This window comes from Ahaetulla prasina, chromosome 1 (genome assembly GCF_028640845.1).
Source record: "Ahaetulla prasina isolate Xishuangbanna chromosome 1, ASM2864084v1, whole genome shotgun sequence".
Taxonomy (NCBI): domain Eukaryota; kingdom Metazoa; phylum Chordata; class Lepidosauria; order Squamata; family Colubridae; genus Ahaetulla; species Ahaetulla prasina.
Genome location: NC_080539.1, coordinates 139,236,159 through 139,249,376, shown reverse-complemented (window position 1 = coordinate 139,249,376; position 13,218 = coordinate 139,236,159). Strand labels below are relative to the sequence as shown.

At 40.1% G+C, this 13,218-nt stretch overlaps 1 protein-coding gene across 2 annotated transcripts in view; it reads right to left on the bottom strand.

Annotated features, from left to right (window-relative positions):
• Positions 1–13,218, bottom strand: part of LGSN (lengsin, lens protein with glutamine synthetase domain) — a 104,596-nt gene that overhangs the window by 76,511 nt on the left and 14,867 nt on the right. Inside the window, exons 3-4 of one of the 2 annotated variants that reach the window (XR_009154358.1) lie at positions 12,862–12,962; positions 9,831–10,446 (exon numbers count right to left, since the gene is read on the bottom strand). The exons of the other annotated variant lie outside the window; for it this stretch is intronic. The gene's annotated coding sequence lies outside the window, so the exon portion shown is untranslated. Of the gene's footprint in view, positions 1–9,830; positions 10,447–12,861; positions 12,963–13,218 lie in introns of those variants that run through there. 2 annotated transcript variants of the gene reach the window in all.

Sequence of the window (13,218 nt, the reverse complement as noted above, 5' to 3'; positions counted from 1 at the left end):
ACTCTTAAATACACATATACACCTATCTCATCACCATAAATGCATCTTGCAAGAAGCAGTGACTGGCAGCAGGATCTCAGGTGAGAAGACTCAGACCAGGACATGGACCATGGCAAGGAACCCTGATTCTCAATTGCCAAATAAAAAATAAACAGGTAAAGTCAATAGCAAAATATTCATATTTCAGAATGTATGTGAAACCATTGATTTGAGCGGCTGTAAAAAGCAGAATAGTACTACGGATCATGCAAATCTAACGTAAAGTGACCAGATTTCAGCGATGGCAAAGTGGGACACCATTGACGGGGACGGGGGGGCTGCGCATGCGCACTGAGTCTTGCCACCTGGCTGAAGGAGGAGGAGCGGCTGCTGCTTCTCGGCTCTTCCAGGCAGGCTCGGCTCTCCTCTCGGCTCTTCCAGGCAGCGGGCGATCTCGTGCCCCCTTCTCCGCCTCCTCCTCCTTCTCTTGCGTTGCCACCTCCCATTTTCAGAATGGAGTGGGGGGAAAAAATCGGGACTTTTTTGAAATGCTGCAGGACACGGGACAAATTATTAAAAAGCAGGACCGTCCCGCCAAAAGCGGGACGTCTGGTCACTATAATCTAACGGGATATTTATTTCACTGAGATCTTCTGCCTTTCATGTAAGAAATTAATTTTGGAGTTATTTTCTCAAAACAAAATGGAAAAACACCATTCTCTGGACTATTGATTACTGATTAGTCAATGGTAGGCATTGTGATTTTATAAACAAATATACACATCTACCATCTGTTAAAGAAAAGCCATTTAAATAAAGATATTAATATGTCATTTCTCAGATAATTAAAGTGCCTAAGATAAGGAATTGTATACCATAGTTTTACTGAAGAATATGACTTATTCTTCAGTCCTAACGCATATTTTTTTCAAAATTACTTTTTTTTCTTTTCATCCAAATAGCAATATGTTGAGACATGTGAAAACTCATGCATGCTTCTGAAACTATTACATGCCAAAAAAAAAAGGAAAAAGCTGAGAAAATATACATCTCTTAAGAATCAAAGATTAGTGCTACATCAGAGGTGGGTTTCAGCAGGTTTTGACCAGTTCTGGAGAACTGGTAGCGGAAATTTTGAGTAGTTCAGAGAACCGGTAGTAAAAATTTTGACTGGCCCCACCCCCATTTATTCTCTGTCTCCCAAGTCCCAGCTGATTGGGAGGAAATGGGGATTTTGCAGTAGCCTTCCCCTGGAGTGGGGAGGGAATGGAGATTTTACAGAATCCTTCCCCTGCCATGCCCACCAAGCCACACCCACCAAGCCACGCCCACAGAACTCGTAATAAACATTTTTGAAACCCACCACTGTGCTACATAATATCATTACAGCAAGAAGCTTCTTCAGCTCTGACTGGATGGTGATCCTTCCATTCCCCACCATCCAGTCAGAGCTGAAGAAGCTTCCTGGATGAGAAGCAAAACACCTTCCAAGAAAATACAAGAAAGTCTAGCTGCCTCCTGAAAAAGCACCTTTGAAAAAATCCGCAAGAACTCGTCTTTTTTTATACTTTATATTGCTAAACTGCCTGGCCATTACAATTTGGACCAACTGCAATCTCTGAATAATTTTCAAGGAAAACCTCACGTTGAACATGATGCGGTGGATAAAGCAGGCTACTAATAAGATGCTGATAATTGTCACAAAGTCTAATAAGTTCAGGACCATTGTAATTAATTAAGGAAAATACTTGCAGTTTAGGATTGAAATAAAGGGTCTTTCTTGCTGTCTGAGCTTGGTTGTTTTCTTGCAAGTGTTTCATCATCATCAGCCCCTTTATAATCTGTACACTAATTATAATCATGCAATTGTGCTCTTTACCATAATCACTAGCTGCAAATCCAGTGTCAGCTGGAGTTCAAGAAGCACTTCTGGATTCCAAAACTGTTCTCTCTGGAGGAATGAAACCCCATCCAAAACTTTCTTTCCCTGCAAATCCAGGTTTCTCCTTATCAATAACTCCCCACCCCCTCATCTGGATTTAATTTCAGCTTGTTCTCCTGCATTGATATGTGCTCGTTTATATCCAGCCCAATTTGGGGATGAGTATCTAGGATTGTCACTATTTGCTTGGCCTCAGCAACTTCAGTGGGAGAAAAGTGGGACAGAGAACTTATTCACTTAAATAAATGCCTCTTAGCCTTGCAAGCTCAAGCTCCCTCTCTCCAAAGGGTGAGTTAATTTGAATTTGAAAAGCATGGTCTGCTGTCTCATTCTGACTAGCAATGATAGTTTGTCTTATCAGCAAACTCTTCTGAAAGGCTGCCATGCTTCTTGATTTACCTTTTAAGTGTATTTGAATGATCACAGAGGGTGCTTTTCACATTGTCCTTTATCTCTGCTTTTAAATGCTTCTCCTTTAAATACTTTCACAATCTTCTAGGCTGTGATTGCCAATGTCCTCCCACAAAAAGATTGCTGTAATTGTCCAACTTAAGAGAATCCTGTTGGAAAATATACCTCCATCGAAGCTTATGATTATGCCTGTGGTTCCCAAAGCTCCTTCAGAACTGGCCACTGAACTGTGATTTTTGGATGAGATAGAACGATTGAATAAGGCAAATAGTCATAGTCATGATTAAGTTATTTTAACTTGAACCAAATGTCAATTAAATCAGTGTTTAGTTCCCCCCCCCTTTCTGGCCGGCTTAGTTTTTTGTCCTGTTTCTTTGCATTTTTAAAGAGTCAATTCCCGTGCTTGTGTTAGAATTTATGGAATTGTACTGTTAGGAGGAAAAAGCCTTCATGACATTTTCTAGCCCGATCACTAATTTTGGCCAAGCTTGACCCCAGGAAACCCTGGGTCACTAAAGAAAGAAACACTTGAGACATTCAGCCTAGTTTGCCACTCAAAATCAATAGGAAGCTGGCAGACATCAGTAACTCAATCAAAACCATTAGAAAGCCCTTCAGGATATGGAAATCCTTTGCTCAGACCCAGGGTCAGGCTAGGGCACCCAAAGAGGGTGAAATTGGCCAATAGTAGCACACTAAGGAAGGTCACGTGTGACCCACAGAAAAGGATTGCACACTTCTGATTAATGCTGCAGTAAATTATCTTTAAGATGCCACAAGACATCATATGATTAGGTCTTGTGGTCTCAGTGTTTTTGCTGGGTCAGACTAGCACGAAAATTCTTCCTTTGCTGAGGCTACATAACAGAAACCAACTAGACTTTTAATCAGCTGATAATTACTCCATATCCACACAAGTCCTAATGCTAACATGAACGTGGCTGTGGTCACCAAACATATAAGCCATGCTTATCTAATTATGATTTATTAAGTAATCCACAATTTATTTTTACAAAATTTACTGCTGGAAACCATGATTTAGTTCACTCAGTGCATATGAACACACCACCATTTTTCCAGTTTAGTGTCTGTTGGGTAAGTGCAGCCATTATGTTTCTGTGAGGACCCAAAATGCTAGCCAATGCTAGACAAAAAAAAGACAAAATGATATCTTCATCTGGATTCACAGAAAGCTAAAAATATTATTAAAAAAATATTGCTTAACATTTTAGTGAATGGATTTTTTTCGGTTTCTTGCTATAGCATCGGTTAGCTTTTGCTATTTTTAGTTTCACTGCCTAAATCATGTTAAATATAGTATCCGTGACTGAAAGATGGTCAAAAGCTTAGAAAAATAACATGGGCAAAAAAATGAAATATGCACCTACAGTTTTCACTGCTACTCATGACGTCTGGACGTTTTGGCACATTGTGTCACAGGCTTGTACAAAACCAAAATTATACTGGGAAGGGAAGTTAGGCACTTACACTGAACAGCCAACATTCTCACAGAGGCATGTCATAAATTAATGTCTTTGTGAAGATGTATGATATAAACAAAGTCAAACAAACAGCCAAAGGCATTAGAGATATTACCATTGTTAATGAGACACTATTTAGCAATGGTACACCACTAAGTGCAAATCAAATGTATGGCTTGTCCAAGGAAGAATAGTTCAAATATTTTCTCATGGCAGCTGGTCAAACAGAGGCGACATTGGCCTTTGCCGTCTGTGGAAGGAATCCCTGCACAAACACTAGATTTTCTGGGAGCAGAGAGTAGTGGCATGGACATGGAAAGAAGCAACTTCCAGTAGTTTGGAGTTTCTGTGGAGGCATTGCAGTTCTCAAATGTTTCAAATGGTCCCTCTAGAACAGGGGTCTCCAACCCTTGGCAACTTTAAGACTTGTGGATTTCAATTCCCAGAATTCCTCAGCCAGTTTTGCTGGCTGAGGAACTCTGGGAATTGAAGTCCACAAGTCTTAAAGTTGTCAAGGTTGGAGACCCCTGCTCTAGAAGAGCTAGCGGAAAATGCTATTAGAATATGTTTTAAAAAATATTGTCTCCAATCGCCGTTTCATTCATTCTTCGGGAAACACCGTGTCTTAAATTCAGATAGTCCTTGACTTACAACCATTTGTTCAGTGAGTGTTCATAGTTACAATGGCACTGAAAAAAGTGACTGATGACTATTTTTCATACTTATAGAATAGAATAGAATAGAATAGAATTTTATTGGCCAAGTGTGATTGGACACACAAGGAATTTGTCTTGGTGCATATGCTCTCAGTGTACATAAAAGAAAAGATACGTTCATCAAGGTACAACATTTACAACACAATTGATGATCAATATATCAATATAAATCATAAGGATTGCCAGCAACAAGTTATAGTCATACAGTCATAAGTGGAAAGAGATTGGTGATGGGAACTATGAAACGATTACCGTATATACTCGAGTATAAGCCGAGTTTTTCAGCACGTTTTTTGTGCTGAAAAACGTCCCCTCGGCTTATACTCGAGTATATACGGCTTATACTCGAGTTTTTTTTTTTTTTAAGCCCCTCGGCTTATACTCGAGTATATACGGCTTATACTCGAGTTTTGTTTTTTTTTCTTTTTTTCACATTTTACCGGACGGCGCGGGGAAGCCCTGCCGGTGCAGTGGGAGGCGGGCGGGGAGCCGCCAGCCTTCTCAGCTGAGGGAGGAGGTTTCCCCAACTGGTGCCTCATTTCCACCTCGGCATACTGAGTCCCCAGTTTACCCCAGTTTTGGGGTAAAATTGGGGACCTCGGCTTATACTCGAGTATATACGGCTTATATTCGAGTATATACGGTAATAGTAGTGCAGATTCAGTAAATAGTCTGACAGTGTTGAGGGAATTATTTGTTTAGCAGAGTGATGGCCTTCGGGAAAAAACTGTTCTTGTGTCTAGTTGTTCTGTATTATATTCTGTATTATATTCTGTATTATAATGTTTTATAATAATTGCAGTGTCCACTACATGGTCAGTGAGTGACCATGTAGTGGACTGGTTCCTGAAATCTTCTTGGCAAGGTGTTTCAGAAGTGGCTTGTCCTTGCCTCTTTCCTAGGACTGAGGGAGAGGGACTGGCCAGAGGTCACCCAGCTGGCTTTAGACCTAAGGTAGGATTAGAACTTATGGTCTCATGATTTCTGGCTTGGTGCCTCAACCACCCCACCAAACTGGTTTCCCTTACTTACTACCTGTACCTCAGTGGTGGGTTGCCACCGGTTTGTCCTGGTTCGGGCGAACTGGTAGCAGTGGCGGCGGGAGGCTCTGCCCACCCACCCAGATGCTTCTGTGCATGCGCAGAAGTGTCACACATGCATGTCCACGAGTGAACCGGTAGCAACAGGTTTTGAAACCCGCCCCTGCAGTACCTATGCTTTTAACTGCCTAACTTGTTTTTAATTAAATATATAAAGAAACAGCATGGTTGAATATGAGGTTCTTTTTCCTTGAAGATAATCTTTTTACCTCATTGGATGGATGTGGATTATTTAACAAATCACTATTTAGAGCCCAAGTGAATTAAGGCAGTACATCTAGAGATCTATAGCCTCTACATCTAGTGCCTTTGAGTTATTGTTGACTCCTAGCAACTGCCTTTTCTTGGCAAGATTTCAAAGTGGTTTGCCCTTGCCTTCTTCTGAGGGCTGAGAGAGAGGGGCTGGCCCAAGGTCACTTCACTTGCTTTGTGTTCAAAGTGGGACTAGAACTCATGGCCTCCCAGTTTGTAGACCAATGCCTTAACCACTTCGTGCATGTATAATAATAATAATAATAATAATAATAATAATAATAATAACAACAACAACAACAACAACAACAACAACAATAATAATAATAATAATAATAATAATAATAATAATAATAATAATAATAATAATAATAATAATAATAATGATGTTTTAATTTGTATACCGCCCTTCTCCCGAAGGACTCAGGGCGGTGAACAGGCCAATAAAATACAAACAGAAACATACACCATAATTAAAACAACCCTTAAAAAACTGATTCGATATGCCAGAGAATTTAAAATACCATTACACCCCATAAAAATGACAGGAATTTAAAACCCACAATTAAAATATTTAAAATTTAAAATCAGGCCAGTCCAGCCATATGAAATAAATAAGTTTTAAGTTCGCGGCGAAAGGTCCCAAGGTCAGGTAGTTGTTGAAGCCTGGGGGGAAGCTCGTTCCACAGGGTAGGAGCCCCCACAGAGAAGGCCCTCCCCCTGGGGGCCGCCAGTCGACATTGTTTGGCTGACGGCACCCTGAGGAGTCCCTCTCTGTGGGAACGCACCGGACGCTGGGAGATAGAGGCCGGCAGTAGGCGGTCCCGTAAGTAGCCCGGTCCTAAGCCATGGAGTGCTTTAAAGGTGGTAACCAATACCTTGAAGCGCACCCGGAAAACAACAGGTAGCCAGTGCAGTCTGCGCAGGATAGGTGTTACGTGGGAGCTCTGAACCGCTCCCTCTATAACCCGGGCAGGCGCATTCTGGACTAGCTGAAGTCTCCAGGTGCTCTTCAAGGGGAGCCCCATGTAGAGAGCATTGCAGTAGTCCAGACGAGAGGTAACGAGAGCATGAGTGACCGTGCATAGGGCATCCCGGTCCAGGAAGGGACGCAACTGGCAGATCAGGCGAACCTGATAAAAAGCTCTCCTGGAGACAGTTGCCAAATGATCTTCAAAGGACAACCGACCATCCAGGAGCACGCCCAAGTTGCGTACCTTCTCCATCGGGGCCAACAACTCGCCCCCGATAGACAGTCGCATCTGCAGCTGACTGTACCGAGATGCCGGCATCCACAGCCACTCCGTCTTGGAGGGATTAAGTTTGAGCCTGTTCCTCCCCATCCAGACCCGTACGGCTTCCAAACACCGGGACAGTACTTCGACAGCTTCGCTGGGGTGGCCCGGGGTGGAAAAGTACAGCTGAGTATCATCAGTGTACAGTTGGTATCTCACCCCAAAGCCACTGATGATCTCACCCAGCGGCTTCATATAGATGTTGAACAGGAGGGGTGAGAGAATCGATCCCTGCGGATGTATGTATGTATGTATGCATGTATATAATTTTGCCCCATTTTAAAACCTTTCCTGCGACACTTCTTAAATGAATCACTGCAGTTGTTAAGCGAATCTGGCTTCCCCCATTGACTTTGCTTGTTGGAAGCCGGGTGGGAATGGTGATCATAAGACACTGCAACCATCATAAATACGAGCCAGTTGCCAAGCCCCTGAATTTTGATCACATGAGCACGGGGATGCTGCAACAGTCATAAGTGTGAAACCCAATCATAAGTCACTTTTTTTCAGTGCCATTGTACCAACTTCGAACACTCACTAAACAAATGGTTATAAGTCAAGGACTACCTGTATTAGCCCTGCCCGTAAGAAAACAAGAAAGTCTTTTTAAGCTTGCATCAGTTTTCCGTGATTTTGGGTAACAGCCTCTGCTCTGTCTAATCCTTGGACCTTGACCCAGCAGTCCAGTGAACTGGAGCAAACACTTTGTCCTTCTTGCCAACAAAGGCTCAAGCTGGGCCTCCAGCCTTTGTCAACTGAGCTCCCTACTCATCAAACTACTGATACTTTACCGACTGCCTTTTTTTTTTTTAACAACCCTGCTTTTTAAGAAAGGTTTTTTTTTAGGAAGGCAGGAAAATGAAATTACAGTTTTAGAGCTAAATAGGAGACTGTGTGCTTCCTAAGATATCCAATGACATGTTAAGTGGAGAAAATCAAGGTTTACTTGAATGCGAAAAGCCTTCGGCTACAACATTATTTTACTATCCTTAGATGCAGCAAACAGATGGCCCGACTTTTGCTCATTCAGTTTCCGGTTCTCTTACCAAATCTGTTTCAGGCCCATCCCAAACAGGTAGGAGTCTTTCAGATTCACTGGCGTGCCAGTGGCGACTGTGGAGATGCACAGCCACTAATGATTGTTTATGCACACCACTGCTTTTTGAATGCATGGATTCAAAACGTTGTTTTCCTCCCACGGATGTTGTGGTAGCACCACATGATAGTTAAAGGGAAATTTAGAATCAGATTAAGGCTTGCGCCACCTTTCCACTTAATGTTCATCTTTGAAGTTTTACTTGAGTGTTTGTGTTTGTTTTTCTGCCGAAGAAACTGCGCAAAAGTAGCCTCTTCTACTAGTAACTTCTTCTGAACAAGCAAGTCACAGCTATCCAGAGCAGGTTGACCTTCTTCTACTTAGAAAATGGTGAGATTGGGATCTTCAGCGTTGCATTTACAGCCCCACAAATTTCATAAGAGCGTTGTGTCTCTTCTTGCGCAGCATATTTTTTATGTCACTGTGACAGTTGGCAATAGAAAAAGGAGATAAGCAATCTGATGTTTACCTGATTGGTCCAGATGTTTGGGATTTCAGATCCAGCTAGCAAAGTCAGTGATAAGAAATTATGGGAATTGCAGTTTCAAATATTTAGTAAGCGTCACATTGTTGCATTGCGAGTTTAAAGCAATGCTATGGATAAAATGGATGCCAATCACAGCATACTGTTTTAAACAATCATCTCATGAAATATATAACAATCTACATTTACAGAACATGTCTCAGGAGTAATGAGTAATGAATATTGAGTAACTGTCTGCAAAATTGGAAGGCAAAAAAATCCAGCCTAAAAGACTGCATTTTTGCCTATCATATGGTTAATTTTTTTTTAGAAATAATGTGATCAAATGAGCTCTAGGTATGACAACATGTTTAAAAAATGAGGAACATTTCAATTGAGGTAGATGTTCATAACACACAGTTTGTCCCAAATAATACCATGACACAAACAAGGAAATTTCCATTTTTCCAACTATGTTTTTGAAAAAGTGAGTGAAAGACATATTAGAGATTGGTGTATGTTCACATTGTGGGATTCTTAAACATAGAAAGGTTCTGCCGTCTGCCCCCTTACGTTCATATTCTTTCATCCTGGATCCAATTTGGGTCCTTTTTTCAGCAACAAGGCCATAAAGTTCCATTTATATGTACTTTCACTGCTTTTTTGTTTTTCAGTTAGCACTTAGATATACAATATTTCAAATTGCACTGATGATGATACCTAGTTTGGATAAGAAAACATCTGCAAGAACACAATCAAGTTCAGAGAGCACCAAGGACCTCTTATTTCAAATCTAAATGTCAGAAAAAAGCAAAAGGGAAATGAGAAAAATCAGTGAAATAAAACTGTACTAGAAGTAGGATCTCTTTAACATCTTTCTTCTCCAAAGGTGAAGTAAGGACCTCTCTGTTAGTTCTAACAAACAGGATTGCTCAGTACAAGTGAAAAATAAATCACAAGATTTATTTTATTTATTTATTAATTAGATTTATATACCGCCCTTCTCCCGAAGGACTCGGGGCGGTTTACAGCCAAATAAAAGTAAGGTTACAAAAGTTAAGAAAATCTAAATTCAATTAGGCCGAAAGATAAAAGAGTAATAAAACCATATTAAAAACCTAACTTTAAAATACGTTAAAACGATAAAACAAGAAGGTTTTCAGCTCGTGTCGAAAGGTCCGGAGGTCGGGGTGTTGACGAATCCCCGGAGGCAGCTCATTCCAGAGGGGAGGAGCCCCCATGGAGAAGGCCCTCCCCCTGGGCGTCACCAGTCGACATTGTTTGACTGACGGTACCCTGAAGAGGTCCTCCCTATGGGAGCGCAAAGGTCGTTGGGAGGCTATTGGTGGCAGCAGGTGGTCCCGTAAATAACCCGGTCCTATGCCAAGATGAATTCTAAGAAGTAAGGTGCTCCTTTGTTCTTACTTAGAAAGGATTTAAATCTAACTACAGGAGAGACAACCTTAATTACCTCTTTGTGTAGTTGTAAAAATGAGGAATAAATGCTTAATAGTGATGAAAAAATATTGTATGTTTTTCCCGTCTGGACATATTGCCTTTAAGCATTTTAGAAGTTCAGTCAAGAAGTTTGAATTAAAACCTAATTCAAAAATGAATTATTAGAATGTTCAATAAAATACATAGCTGTTGACTAAATAAAGAAAAGCTGCATCACGTTTCCCTTTAGCCAATCAATTCAGTTTAAATCCATCTGAAAATGATCCAAATCACAGTGTCAATACAGATTTGATACAGGGAGAAAAATAGTCTTGAATAAAAAGTGTCCATAATTGTGAAAAAGAAGTCCAATAACATTTTTATTATATTTATAAAAACAATCTAGGTTTCATTAAAAACTAAGATGCCCTGAACATTCAGCACTAATTATTGATGATGATTGATTATTAATTGTACTATCATTATTACCTTACCAAATAAACCTATTAAAAATACAGCTCTAATTGATTCTTTTCCTGATTGATTCTTTTGCCCGACCTGGCATTCTCCAGATATGTTAGAATACAACTCCAATCATTCCTAACTGGGGTGAAATGTAAAATTTGTTACTACTGGTTCTGTGGGCATGGCTTGGTGGTGGTGGTGTAATGTGATTGGGTGGGCGTGGCGAACTTTTTTTTTTACTTTTAAAAGCATTTTTTCTACAACCTCTTTGCTGAAGAGGTTGCAAAAAAAATGCTTTTAAAAGCCTGTGATGATCAGGCAACTCAGCTGGGATCGCCAGAGGAGCCTTTTAAAAGCATTTTTTCAACAACCTCTTCCGCTGAAAATGTTGTAGAAAAAATGCTTTTAAAGGGTTCTGACGATCCCAGTTGAGCTGTGTGATCATCAGAGGTTTTTACTTTAAAAGCATTATTTTTACAGCCTCTTTGGCCAAAGAGGTTGCAGAAAAAATGCTTTTAAAGGGTTCTGACGATCCCAGCTGAGCTGTGTGATCATCAGAGTTTTTTTTTTACTTTTAAAAGCATTTTTTTCAGCTAAAGAAAAAATGCTTTTAAAAGTAAAAAAACAACAACCTCTGATGATCACGAAGCTGAGCTGGGCAGCGGGGGGTGGGGTGGGGGGGCAGGGATTTTTGCTACCGGTTCTCCGAACCACCATCACTACTGGATGGGGAGATCCGGTTAGGAACAGGAGCATTTCACCCCTATTCCTAACCAACATCAGTTAGGTATACAACTAAAGAAGGATGGTTTATATTACATGAAGAATCATTTTTAGAAAATGAGGGGATTAAGGTTCCTGGAAAGAAAGGCACAACATTTAAAATTCCAGATCCAGATTTAATCTTCCTGACCGCTCCACTAAAACTGGATCAGTCAACAGATGACAAGTAAAATCTTGAAGCCTCTAGAAAGCTTTTGCTTAGTTAGGGTGAAAGGCACTGAACTCCATAGACAAAAGATTTTGATATATGTGAAGGAAACAGTAATCAGATTAACACCCTTCACTTATCCTGTTCACTGAATTGGAGCACATGATGTAAATAAGGACTGTGGGTCAGTCAAATACAGAATGTGATCTCCAATTCTCAGATTTTAGCTGTAGCTAATCTGAGAATTTGATAAATCTGAAAGTCTTCCAGGTTGGGAAACGTTGCTCCAGAGCATTTATTTTGTATGCAAAAAGCCCTAAACTGAATTCCCTTGAAATGTAACTTACTCTCCTGGAAAGGCAAAGATTTTGAAACCCTGCTAAGCTTGCAGATCCTGCTCAGCCATCAAATGGTTTTGCTTGTTTTGACTCAGCATGCCTGCAAAGCATAAGTTTGAGTTGTGACATTTTAAGGGAATCTTGGGATTTATGTTTTATTTAGTAAATTGGGGCTTAGCATACAGTGTGAATTCATTGCAGACAATACAGGTAGTCCTCAATTTACAACAGTTCGTTTAGTGACAGTTCAAAGTTATAACAGCACTGAAAAATGTGACTTATGACCATTTTTCAGTGTTTCAACCTTTGCAGCATCCCCATGATCACATGATCAAAATTCAGATGCTTGGCAACTGGTTCATATTTATGACCATTGCTGTGTCCCAAAGATGATGATAATAATAATAATAATAATAATAATAATAATAATAATAATAATAATAATAATAATAATAATAATAATAATAATAATAATAATAATAATAATAATAATAATAATAATAATAATAATATTTTAATTTGTATACCGCCCTTCTCCCGAAGGACTCAGGGCGGTATACAATGACGATGATGTGATCACCTTTTGCGACCTTCTGACAAAAAGAATTAATGGGGAAGCCAGATTCACTCAACAACCGGGTTACTTATTTATCAACTGCAGTGATTCACTTAACAACTGTGACAAGGAAAGTTGTAAAGTGGGACAAACCTCACTTTAAAAATGTCTCACTTTACAACAGACACTTTGAGCTCAATTGTGGTCATAAGTCGAGGACTACCTGTATAGCATGTATGTGAAATAGGCAGCATTTAAGGCCCCCGCTTCTTTCTGCGTGTCAGAGCATCCTTGGAGTGGGAAAGCCCAAAACATTTGGCCACTTTTAGTTCATCATAGATGGGTTTGAGAAGGAAAATCAACCTCACCAAGGGGGACATCATAAAGTCACTGACCTACCAGTTGCAAGAAAGTTGTTCTTCACTTCTTTGTAGCATAGCTAATCTCTGGAACAGTCTCACTGGTATAGATTAGGCTGATGAGTGCATTAGAAAGTTATTCTAAGGAACAAAAAAAGTATTATTCAACTGGAAATTCATCTTAAAATGAAATCATATTTCTCCCAAAAGGTAGGTCCCAGCTCTGAAGCTGCTATCTTTATTAATCTGTTCCACTGAACTTCAGCCTAAGGAGCAATAAGAATAAAACAGATTCATCTACTACCACTGCTCATATTTGGCACCAACAATCTGGTATTATCCGGTTGCTTCTACATGAAAATTTTCCCTCAGTCTAAAATCAGCTGTATATCCATTT